We start from the raw sequence: 13,714 nt of genomic DNA, 5'->3' as shown, positions 1-13,714 counted from the left end.
CTTCCAGACTAAGGCAGGCTAGGAAGAAAGGCCTGGTGTTCTATTTCTGACAACCAGTCAATGAAAACTCTATGGGTCACAACAGGACATTGTCTGACTTGCTTGCTTTGGACACATCATCAGGAGGGATCAATTACCAGAGAAGGCCATCATGTTCGGTAAAATAAAGGGCCAAAGAGGATGAGGGAGACCCTCAATGAGATGGATTGGAATAACAGCTGCAATGATGGACTCGAACATGGTGACCATGAGGGTGGTACAGGACCATACAACATCTTGTTCCACTGTATGTAAGGTCTCCATGAGTTGGAGTTGACACAATGGCAGCTGTTTATGTCTATGTATTCTATATCCACTTACTATCCACACCAGAAGCTCTGATTGGCTCTTGACTTCATAGACATGCGTGAGACATGAATGATGAGAGCCCCAGACAGAGTTATGGGAGCCAGGGTTAGGTAGTGATGATGCCTGGACAGCATGCTTTCAGGACACATCAAACTTGGACAACACCCCAAATGAAGAGAAAGGACAGTATTTTAGTTTTCTTGGCTACCGTAACAAACTACCAAAAATTGGGTGGCTTTTTTTATAAGAACATGGAAGCAGCAGTCAAGAAATCAAATGATGTATTGCGTTGCACAGATCTGCTGCAAAAGATCTCTTTCAAGTGTTCAAAAGCAAAGATGTCACTTTGAGGACTAAGGTGAGCCTGACCCAAGCCATGGTGTTTTCAATTGCCTCATATGCATGTTCATGCTGAACAATGAGTATGAAAGACCAAAGAATTAATGCCTTTGAATTATGGTGTCGATGAAGAATATTGAATATACCATGGACTGCCGGAAGAATGAACAAATCTGTCTTGGAAGAATTTCAGCCAGAATGCTCCTTAGAAGCGAGGATAGTGACACTCCTTCTCACATACTTTGGATGTGTTATCAGGAGGGACCAATCTCTGGAGAAGGACATCATGTTCAGTAAGGTAGAGGGTCAGCAAAAAAAGAGGAAGACCTTCAAAGAGATGGATCTACACAGGGGCTGTAACAATGGGCTCAAACATAACAACGAATGTGAGGATGGCAAAGGGCCTGGAAGTGTTTTGTTCTGTTGTAGATAGGGTCACTATGAGTTGGAACCTACTTGACGGCACCTAAAAACAACATGAGTGGGAACTCACTTGACAGCACCTGTGATGATTAAGATTGTGTGTCAACTTGGCTGGGCTATGATTCTCAGTGTTTATATGTGATCATTCCCATGATTGAATCTGCTGTGAGTGGCCAATCAGTTGAAAGGGAGTTTCATTGGGGGTGTGGCCTGCATCAAATATAAGCAGACATTCTGGCTTCTTTGCTCACTCTGGATCCTGCGCTGACTCCTGTTCATCTGACCTCCAGCTTTTGGGACTTGAGCTATCAGCTTATCTGCAGATCTTGGAATTTGTTGATCTTTGCAGCCTGAGAGCGGGAGCCACGCTCTCCGACCTGCCAATCTTGGGTTCGTTGGCCCCTGCAGCTGTGTGAATTGAGAGAAGCCTCTATCCTGATACAAGGACTTGGGACGTTTCAGCCTCTAAAATCATGTGAGTCGTTTCCTTCTCTATATATGTTTATTTACTTTACTGGTTTTGCTTCTCTGGAGAACCCAGACTAAGACTACACCTAACAAAAATAACAATTTAAGAATCGAAATGTATTGTCTCATAGTTCTGAGGCTAAAAGTCCAAATCAGGGTATCCACCACGTTGATTCCCTCTGAGGACTCTGAGGGAGAATCTGTCACATGCCTCCTGTCTTAGTTATCTAGTGCTGCTGTAACAGAAATAACTCAAGTTGATGGATTTAAGAAAGAGTAATTTATCCTCTCACAGTTTCAGAAGCTAAAAGTCCAAATTCAGAGTGCCAGCTCCAGGGAAAGGCTTTCTCTCTCTGTCGGCTCTGTGGGAAGGCTCTTGTCATCAATCTTCTCCTGGTCCAGGAGCTTCTCAGTGCAGGAACCCTGGTTGTAAAGGGTATACTCTGCTCTTGGCTCTTCTTTCTTGATGGTATGAGTTCCCTCTCCTCTCTGATCAATTCTGTTTTATAACTCAAAAGAGATTGACTGAAGGTGTAACCTAATCCTGTATATTGAGTCCTGCCTCATTAACATAACTATTTCTAATCCTGCCTCATTAACATCATAGAGGTGAGGATTAACAACACATAGGATAATCACATCAGAACACAAAATGGTGGACAACTACACAATACTGGAATCATGGCCTAGCCAAGTTGATACACATTTTTGGGGAGACACAATTTAATCCATAACACCTCCCTCCTGTTTTCTGATTATAGCCAGCAATCCTTGGCATTTCTTGCCTTGTCCAAACCAAGCAACCAGCTCATTGCCATCGAGTTGATTCTGACTCATGGCGACCCTGCAGGACAGAGTAGAACTACCCATAGGGTTTCCAAGGCTGTAATCTTTATGGAAACAGACTGCCTCGTCTTTCTCCTGCAGACTGGCTGGTAGGTTAGCAGCTGAGTGCTTAGCCACTGCACCACCAGAACTCCTACTTCCCTTGTAGTGCACCCTAATCTCTGCCCCCATCATCACATGTCCGTCTTTCCTCTGTATGTCTCTTTGTATCTCTTTTATGAGGACACTACTCATATTGAATAGGGACCCACCCTGTTCCAGGATGACCTCATGTTAACTGACAACATCCTTAAAGACCCTGTTTCCAAACAAGGTCACATTCCCAAATACTGGAGGTTAGGAATTCATCATATCTTTTGGGGGGGACAAAATTCAATCCATAGCAGACAGTGGATGGTTTAGTGTCAGTTTGCCTATCTGCCTTACAGCTCTGTCAGGGTTTCACTGATTTCAAAATACAGTACCACTTCTTTGGTAATTATAGATCCTTACTGAACACTGGAATCATTAATTGTGTATTGCAGGTTTTCTCCCATCCCAGAGTTCCATTCTCCTTTCTCTGCCTGCTCTTGCCTTGAGGGGCCGACCCCAGCAGACTGCCCCACCCAGGCACCCTTGTTCTCCGGATTCTGGTTGGTGTGGTGATGAGTAGCACCAGCAGGATACTGGAGGCTGAGAGGAGAGAACGCTGTGGTATTTGTTGCTCATTACCACCGCCACCCCCCACCCATCTTCTTTGGTTCCGTTCTGGAAATGACTGTTTCCATCTTTGATCCCACATGAGACAGAGTAGAGCTGTGCTCTATAGGGTTTTCAATGGCTGATTTTTGGGGAGTAGATCACCAGGCCTTTTTTAAGTGGTGTATCTGTGTGAACTCGAACTGCCAACCTTTCGGTTAGTTGCTGAGCCTGTTAACCCTTTGTACCACCCAGGGACTTCAGAATGATTGGTTGTTCCTTTCTCTTCTATAAAACAGGTTGAGTACCTTCTGAGATTACTGTGAAGAATAAGTGACATAATGTCTATAATGTTCAGAGCACAGTGAATGGCACCTAGTAAGGTTCGCAGTCATGATTGTAACAGGATTACCTCTGTGACCCGACTTGACTCGTACACACACACACACACGCACTTACTCTGTACCAGCCACGCACATATGAATCATAGAGACACACACCGCCAGGCACACGCTTATTAATCATAGCAAATACATCATGCCTGACTTTCGCTTTTAAAAATTAAAACTGTTATTTCATGAGACATAAATGCATACTTCTGCAAATATTTAAACAATACTGTAAAGATAAAAATGTTTCCTCCCTTAAATATACCTTCCAGATCCTACCCTATTTCTCTGATGTGATGTCACCATTATTAATATTGGCGTGAACCATAGGACATTGCCATTTTTGTAGGTCAAAAATCATCAAATACGGCAACGCCTTGTGGTTCGGTCTGACAGCTTCATATGCGTTCTCCTTGTCTTGCTCCATGCATTTACACACAATCACATGCACGTATGTGTGTCATTTTAAAACATAAATGGGCACCATGACTGCTCTCTTTCCTGACAGCGTGCCTTGGAGGTCCTTCCACGTCTATCTCATTCTTTTTAAGATTTTCATAGGATTCTATTTTATGAGTAAACCAAAATTTATGTAGGCTGTTTTTTATTTTTTTTATTGATATGCATTTCGGTGTCTTCCTTTTTTTTTTGGTTGTATGTGAGCTATGCTGCAAAATTGACACCTGTTGAATAAATGTTTGTGCACAAGGGTGAGTATTTCTGTGGAATGGAATCCGAGGGTAGAATTGCGGGGTCAAAGGGTTGTTGTTGTCAGCTACTATCAAAGCAGCCCCCAACTCGTGGCGATTACAAGGGAAGGAAGTGCTGCCTGGTCCTGTGCCATCCCCATGATCAGTTGCAGATCTGACTGCTGTGATCCACAGGGTTTTCCTTGGCTGATTTGCGGAAGCAGTTTGCTAGAACTTTCTCCTAGTCCATCTAGTCTGGAAACTCCACTGAAACCTGTTCAGCATTATAGCAACACACAAACGTCCACTGACAGACAGGCGGTGGCTGTGTGTTATGGATTGAATTGTGTCCCCCCAAAAGTGTGTGTCAACTTGGCGAGCCCACGATTCCCAGTATTGCGTGCTTGTCCACCATTTTGTCATCTGATGCAATTTTCCTGTGTGTTGTAAATCCTACCTTTATGATGTTAATGAGGTGGAATTGGTGGCAGTTGGCAGGAGGACTCAATCTACAAGATTAGGTTGTGTCTTAAGTCAATCTATTTTGAGACGTAAAAGAGAGAAGCGAGCAGAGAGACAGGGGGACCTCACATCACCAATGAAGAAGCACAGGATGCGTAGCACGTCCTTTGGACCTGGGGTTAAGACAGGGAGCAAAGGCCCTGAGATCGGAGGGTGCCTGTTTGAAAAATAGCGAAGACAATGCTGTGGTTAGAGGAGAAACAAGTAAAAGAGAAATAGACTATACTATTTCAGGGATTTTTTTTTTATCAGGGAGGTAATAGGGGGTTGAGTGTGGAACCTAGAGACTTAGTAAGACAAAGAACAGAGGTGCCCCCAAATCTGCAAACAAAATAACAACAAATAGGCCAGGGCGCAGAAACAAAGCCCTTCCCCAGAACAATGGGTCAGAGTATCTAAAAAGTAGCTGGAGAAAACCAGGCCTAGGGACATGCACAGAACATTCACCTGTGACTTCCGTGTGACCTTCCACCAGGGGCAGTGAGGGGCTACAGCCCCAGCCAGGGAATGGAACCTGGAGAGCAGGAGACTGTGCAGGCATGACACCCCAGTATAAGTCCTGCTATGAATCCCAGAGGCCACCATGGCAGAGCCTTCTTGGAAAGGTGCTGTGGGGGCACCTTAGTTAACATATCCCCGCCTGTGCCTATGAATAAACATGAATCTTTTCCCACCTGAGAACTTTTAAAAACTCGGCCCGTCTACTGTTCTGTGAGACAGAGGGTAAGTGTTGCTCTAGGCCCTCCTTGTCTCCACTTGCAAGCCTCTTCAATAAACCTTTGCTTGTGTGGAAAACTGTGTGCCTTAGCTGTTCATTCTTGACCAGCGAGAGGCAAGAACCTTATTCCGGTAACAGGATCCCTGCGCTGAGAAGCTCCTCGCCCAGGGAAGACTGATGACAAGGACCTTCCCCCAGAGCCGACAGAGAGAGAAAATTTCCCCCTGGAGCTAGTACCCTGAATTCGGACTTTTAGCCTCCTAGGCTGTGAGAGAATAAATTTCTCTTTAAGACATCATTAGGTAACAAAGACACTGTCATGAGATACACTGGCTGGGAATTGAATCTGGGTCTCCCACATGGAAGGTCAGACTCCTTCCATTGAAGCACCGCTGCCTTCATGGTCAAAAGTTATGCGCGTTTAAAACTTTACAGGGCCTTTGCAAAAGGCTTTACCGATATACCTCTCACTAAGGGGAATAAGAAGCCCTGATGGTACAGTGGTTAAGAGTTCAGCTGCTAACCGGAAGTTCAGCAGTTTGAATCCACCAGCCACTCCTTGGAAACCCTATAGGGAAGTTCTACCCTGTCCTACAGGGTTGCTATGAGTCGGAGTCAACTCGATGGCAATGGGTTGGTCTGGAGGTGAAAAAGCGTGGGTTTTCCTGGCCTCTTTGCCGCTACTGTGCTGCCAAGCTTTTAAATTGTTGCAAATGTGCCCGGGAGGGAAAAATAGCTTATTATGCTTTTAATTTGCATTTCCCTAATTACTGGTAAGGGCAAACATTTTTTCACATGTTTATTGGATTTTTGCTTCTCTGTAAATTGCCCTTCATATCATGAGTCTGCTTCTCTATTGGGTTATTTGTCTTTTTCATATCAGTCTGTAGGAGCTCTTTATAGGCTCTGGATAGGAATCTTTTGTTATATGCGTTGCAAATATCCCTGTTTGTCACTTGTCTTTTTAACTTTGTTTATGGTATTTTCCCTCACTCTGAAGTTATGATTTTACATAATTTGTCAGCTTTTTTCCTTGTCAGCTGTCAGGTTTTTTGACTGACTTCTGGAGTGCGGAAGCATTGTACCTAAGATACCCTTGAGTCAGACTGTGGAGGTTGCCTTGACCAGAGATCCCTGTGGTTTATTTATTTATTTTTCCCCCCTCCATGTTGGATTTTCATGGAGAAAGAAAAAAAAAAAACAAAAAACCATGTGCGTGTAAAACCAAAACCCGAAACACTAGGACTTGTAGACACCAACACAAAACAGAGGAGGAATGGAGTCTTCTGAAGGTGCCCTGGTGGCACAACGGTTAAGCACTCGGTTAGTAACCAAAAGGTTGGTGGTTTGAACTCACCCAGCAGCTCCACAGGAGAAAGACCTGGCAATCTGCCCCCATGAAGGTTACAGCCTAGAAAGCCCTATGGGGCAGTTCTATGCTGTCACATGGGGTCTCTGTGATTCGGAATTGACTCAACAGCGCTGAAAACAGTCCCATAGCACGCAGTCTCATTTAAAAGGCAACAGGGTTCTCTGTGAATCTAAAAATATTAATAAGGAAGAGTGAAAGAAAGACCATTGTGAATAGAGTGGAAGAGTTCGCACGCAAATCTCTTTCTTAAAAGCCAGGCCCTTGAAGTTCACTGTGTGCTCTGTAGCAAGCTATCAATAAGTAATTGTTTAACAACTGTCAGTCCATGAGAGAGATGTTGTTATTAGTTTTTATTATTCTCATTCTAAGGCATGCAACTATAGCTCAATGATAATGGTAACTTTCCAAGAGTCCAGAATTGGAACCCAGGTCTCTGGCACCAAGCCCAGGGGCCTTCTCATTATTCTATACCAGTTGCCATCGAGTTGATCCCAACCTCTGGCGACCCCGTGCGTGTCAGAGTAGAACTGTGCTCCACAGGGTTTTCAGTGGCTGTGTTTTTGCCTGTGGATCCCCAGGACTTTTTTCCAAGGCAACTTGGAAGCAAGGATGGAGAGGCTTCATCTCACACATTTTGGACATGTTATCAGAAGGGACCAGTCCTTGGAGAAGGACTGGAACCTCCAACCTTTCAGTTAACAGCTGAGTGTGTTAACCCTAAGCACCAGCCAGAACGCCAAACACTCGGTGTTGTTGTTGTTAGGTGCTACCAAGTCAGTTCCGACTTACAGCGACCCCATGTACAAGAGAACAAAACACTGCCTGGTCCTGCAGTATCCTCACGACTGTTGTTGTGCTTGAGCCCATTGTTGAGTCCACTGTGTCAATCCATCTCCTTGAGGGTCTCCTTCTTTTTCGCTGACCATCTATTTTACCAAGCATGATGTCCTTCTCTAAGGACTGGTCCCTCCTGATAACATGTCCAAAGTAAGTGAGATGAAGTCTCACCACCTTCGTTTCCAAGGATCATTCTGGCCTTACTTCTTCCAAGACAGACTTGTTCATTCTTCTGGCCAAAAAAAAAAAAAAAACCAAGCCCACTGCCTTCGAGTTGATTCCAACTCCTAGCGACCATCCATGGTGTATTCAGTATTCTTCGTGAGCAGCATAATTCAAAGGCGTCAACTCTTCCTGGGTCTTCCTTATTCATCGTTCAGCTTTTGCATACACATGAGGGGATCGAGAATACCACGGCCTGGGGCAGGCCCACCCGGAAAACACTCAATAGATGTTGCTATTCTGTTCATGCAACCCATGAGGTATTTGCAAAGAGCGCTAGATTAGGGGTCATGGCACTTGGGTCCTGGTCCCACCTCCCTCACTAGGTGTGTGACCTTAGCCCCATACTTTCTCCTTTTAATCTGCTTAGTTAATAAAAAGTGGGGTCAGCTTGATAACCCCTCATTCCTTACATCTATGATTCTATGTCAGGAGAGTCTGTAAGCCAGCCTCCATGGGATAGGTTTGTGAACATCTGTAAGTAGGGATTGGATCTGCGGAATAGCACTGCTCCTGGGATGGCCTCCAGCCAGCAAGCAATGACCTCTAATGACAGGCTAGACCCAATAAGAAGGTCTTAGGGGAGATGAAACTGGGATGCTCCTTAGAAGCAATGAAGGTAAGGCTTTAGCTCCCTTGCTTTGGACATGTCATCAGGAAAGACCAGTCATTAGAAAAGGACATCATGGTTGGTAAAGTAGAGGGCTGGTAAAAATGAAGGAGACCCTTTACGAGATGGATTGACGCAATAGCAGCAACAATGGACTCAAACATACCAGCGATCATGAAGACGGCCCAAGACTGGGCAACGTTTTGTTCTGTTACACATGAAGTTGCCATGAGTTGGATCTGACTGGTGGGCAACTAACAACAGCAATAAACGACAGGCAGGGGAGCTCCGCCCCTGAGAGCCGCTCACTGAAAGACTGAAGCCACAGTTGTTGACCTGAGAGAGGTGCTAGATGGCAGAATGTGAGAACCGGAGAGGCTACGCTGAGTTGGGAAGGCCTCCTGATACTCTGTTAATTGATTGTTTTGAATTGTCTAAGTAGATTTTGGTATCATCTGCAAATAATTACTGCTTTGTCTTTTTCTCCCTAGTATTTAAGCCTTTTAAAAATCCTATGGTCTAGGGACTTCAGAACACTTTTAAGCAATTATGGTTACAGTAGGCAAACTTGTCTGACTTAGGTACTTGTCTGACATAGGTGAAGATGTCTGTGGTTCAGCATGAGGGAAGCTGCTTATGACACATTGCAGTAGATGCCCTTCACCAAACTGACGAAGGTGGCTCTAGTTCTAATTAGCTGAAAGCGCTTTTTTCTTTCTTGTTCTTGTTAAGTTAGGAAAGGGAACTGAATTTTATCAAATGTGTTTTTGGCACGGATCTTATGGTTTCCTCCTCTGTTGATATAAAAATTTGATTTTATTAGCAGTTTTTTTTTTTTTTTTTTAAATGCTAGGCCGTCCTTGCGTTCCTAAGAGAAACCGTGCTACCTTTTACCCACTTGTTGTTGTTGTTGTTAGGTGCCGTCAAGTCGATTCTGACTCACATCAAATGACCCTGTGTACAACAGAAAGAAGCACCACCCGGTCCTGCGCCATCCTCACAATCATTGCTATGCTTGAGCGCATTGTTGCAGCCACTGTGCCAATCTATCTCATTGAGGGTCTTCCTCTTTCTCGCGGACCGTCTACGTTACCAGGCATGATGTCCTTCTACTTTACCAGGGCCTGGTCCCTCCTGATAACATGTCCAAAGTATGTGAGACAGAGTCTCGCCATCCTCACTTCCAAGGAGCACTTTGGCTGTGCTTCTTCCTAGACAGACTTGTTAGTTCTTCTGACTGTCCATGGTATATTCAATAGTCTTTGGCAACACCGTAATTCAAAGGCATCAATTCTTCTCCGGTCTTCCTTATTCATTGTCCAGCTTTCACATGCATAGGAGGCAATTAAAAATATCATTTCTTGAGTCAGGAGCACTTTAGTCCTCATAGTGCCATCTTTACCTTCGAACACTTTAAAGAGGTCTTTTGCAGCAGATTTGCCCAATGCAATGCATCTTTTGATTTCTTGACTGCTGCTTCCATGGGTGTTGATTGGGGATCCAAGTAAAATGAAATCCTTGACAACTTCAATCTTTTCTTCAGTTTTCAAGTTGTTGCTTATTGGTCCAATTGTGAGGATTTTTGTTTTCTTTATGTTGAGGAGTAATCTATGCTGAAGAATATGGTCTTTGCTCTTCATCAGTAAGTGCTTCAAGACCTCTTTACTTTCAGCAAGCAAGGTTGTGTCATCTGCCTATCTCAGGTTGTTAATGAGTCTTCGTCCAACCCTGAGACAGTGTTTCTCTTCATATAGTACAACTTCTCGGGTTATTTACTCAGCATACAGATTGAATAAGAATGGTGAAAGGATACAACCCTGATGCACACCTTTCCTGACTTTAAACCATGCAGTACCCCCTTGTTCTGTTCGAATGACTAGATTCTCCCCAAATTTTTTAAAATAATATTTTATTTTGTTTTCGGTGAAGATTTACCCAACAGTTTAGGTTTCCATTCAATAATTTCTGCAAAAGTTGTTCATGACATTGGTTATGTTCTTCACAATGAGTGAACATTCTCATTATTTCCATTCTGGTTGTTCTGTTTCCATTAATCTAGTTTCCCTGCCTCCTTACCTTGTTCTGTATTGAACTGTGGCCCCCTAAAATATGTGTTGTAAATTTTAACCTCTATCCCTGCAGTTGTAATTCTATTAGGAATGGATTGTCATCGTTATGTTAATGAGATAGGATTAGTATAGGGTATATCTTTGGTCAATCTCTTTTGAGATGTAAAAGAGATTAAAGAGATTAAACACAAGCTAGCAAGCTGAGATAGGGGAAGAGAGATGCCAAGCCACATGAAGATTGTCCAGGAGCAGAAGCTCAGAAGAGACAAGGACCTTCCTTCCTCCAGAGTTGACAGAGAGAGAAAGCCTTCCCCTAGAGCCAGCACCCTAAATTTGGACTTCTAGCCTCCTGAGCTGTGAGAAAATAAATTTCTGTTTGTTAAAGCCATTGATTTGTGGTATTTCTGTTATAGCAGCACTAGATAACTAAGAAACTTCCCATCTTTGTTTTAAAGTAATTGTTGACCATTTGGTCTTATATAGGTGATTTTTTAAAGGAACACAGACTTATGAGTGATGGTCATTAATTTTTGAGCAAATTTGTTATTTAGCAACAAAGTGACCTCAGGGGTTTATTTGGGTTCAAGTCTTGAAGCGCATCTCAAGGCAATAGTCTTGGGGAGTCCACGAGTGTCAACCGGTTTGACAGGTCTGGTTTTTCTTTTCTTTCTTTTTTAGAAATTTGAGGTTCTATTTCACATTTTCTCCTGTTCTCTCAGGGTCCATCTAGTGTGGCCTGCTTAGAATGGTGGATAGTGGTAGCTGGGCACCATCTAGTTCTGGTCTCAGGGTAGATAAGGCGATTTCTAAATGTTTTTTAAAAATATGAAATGCAAATATTTGATACTGTGACATAGGTATTGGTATAGATATTAGGACATGGCTGTAAATTGGCCAAGTCTCTGGAGAATAATTCGGTGGCATCTTTAAAATAAACCTTTGACCTAACATTTCTGGGTTTTTTTTTTTTCTTTTGCACGCAGACATGTGCATATAAACAAAGAGACTTGTGCAAAGATGTTCGTTATAGCATTGTACATAGAGTGAAAAAGTGGAAACGATCAAAATGTCAGTAGGAGGGGTAAGTTTTCATGCACAATGAAACAGCCAAGAGATACTGGCAGCAGTCAAAAAGGGGATGTTAGATCTATGTGTGTGTCTTAGAGATATGCTTATATCTCGAAGAATATAGGTAGTTTTTTAAAAAAGACCAGTTGTAGAAGAAGCACGAAACAACATTATTTACATTAAAAAATTATCAAACTTCCATATTTCCATTATGATATAAATGCAAAGAAAATCATTTAAATCATTCCTGTCGCACTGATAACTGTAACTTCTGAGGTGCACCATCAGGGAGGATGGATTTACCGGTATTATTTGTATTTTTCATAATAAGATACTAATAAATTACTTTCATAATTAAAATTTAATATTTTCAAAAATGATAAATATACAAGATATCTTGTCCTCATTTCAAAAATTAGAATTCAGTCTTGAATCCGGACATGTTAACTGCATATGTTAAAAGACACATTACAAAAATGGTTTAGACAATATTTTAAATTTGTATCAAAAAGTAAAATAGCTAACTAATTACAATATTATTTCAATCTACAACATCCAATGTCTAATCTCTAGACAAAAAAGTATGTGTATCTTATATAAAGTCTGATAATGGTGCTTTGATAAGAATTTTTTTCCAAGTTTGGACAAAACCGATAGATAGGAGGCCTAATTTGGGGTCATATTACAGTAACTTGAAAAGCAGAGATGTATTGCTCGTTCATGAAATATCAGCAATGTTACAAAACAATGCCCAACACACGATGTACTGCAACTCAGTATTTCACAGTAATAACCAAGGGAAGAGAGAAAGTGATAACAACATAGGATTTAAATAACATGGTTTCAAACAAAAACTCGCAAACAAGTAGATTTAATTATAATTTCACTAAGGACACTAAAACGTACTCTAGGCCATCAAGAGTTGGAAGTTCTCGTCTGGCATTTTTATTACAATGATTAATAATCGAGGGCACTGGGTTTTTATGGGTAATAACATATACAGCTTCTGTGAGAATATTTCTTGCTTTTGAAACAAAATAAACCAAACCCCATGCCGCCGAGTCAATTCCGACCCATAGCGACCCTAGAGGACACAGTCGCTAGATGCCCGGCCCTGTGACAGGGACCCGGGTCTGACAGGAAGGAGGTCTCTGTTCAGCTAGAACATAATCTCTCTGCGCTTTGTTGGTGCTGGGTATGTGCCTTCCCCCCGGGTTTTCTTAGTCTGCAAAATCCTTCACAGCCTCCACTTTTTGTCTCCTCATCCGAGTACCCAAGCAGAGCCAGCATCGTGGGCTCTGTGCAGCCACACAACAGTGACCAGCTGCTGTCGCGTCAATTCCAACTCATAGTGACCCCAGGTGTGTCAGAGTAGAACTGTGTCCACAGGGTTTTCAGTGGCTGATTTTTTGCACATAGATCACCAGGCCTCTCTTCTGAGGTGCCTCTGGGCGGACTCAGTCTCCAACCTTTGGGTTAACAGCTGAGCGCTTGGACTGTTTGCACCATTCCAGGATCCTTCCTTACTCCCCAGTAAGCTGAAGGCAGAGAGTGTCAGTAGAAGTGTGTGTTAGCAAGAAGTGAAATGAAAACAGCTGAGCTAGCTGCGTGCCTCGTGTTTTCTGCTCTGGAAGGAATAAATGTATATGCACGTACGAGCTTCAAAATATGAACTGTGTAATTCCAGAGACTCTGCCTGTGAGTTAAATGCTCTTAAACTTGCATTTAAATATGGCACTGCACAATATAAGAATGGTAAAATTCATGCTAATTAAAAATTTTAATTTTTCTTTAATTAGAAGGACATTAAATAGCCAATAAAAAAATATCGTGGCAAGTTGAGAGAAAGAGACTGAGAAAGAAATGAAAACTCTTTCAATGTTAGGGCCTTTAATGGTATGCTTTTCATGCTTTTTGAACAAAGGGCCCCAGGTTTTCCTTCTGCACGGAGCCCTGAGAATTATGTAGCCAGCCAGCTCTGGCCCAAACACTTCCTTCCCACTAAAGTGGTCTTTGATTCTTCCTCCTCCCTGTTCAAAAGCAATTGTTCCCTTCTTTTCACTTCCAATTATTTTTAAACTTGTATTTATTTTGCCCATACTGTTTGGAATTATTA

This window comes from Elephas maximus, chromosome 9 (genome assembly GCF_024166365.1).
Source record: "Elephas maximus indicus isolate mEleMax1 chromosome 9, mEleMax1 primary haplotype, whole genome shotgun sequence".
Classification (NCBI taxonomy): domain Eukaryota; kingdom Metazoa; phylum Chordata; class Mammalia; order Proboscidea; family Elephantidae; genus Elephas; species Elephas maximus.
Note: the sequence above shows the minus strand (reverse complement) of the source record.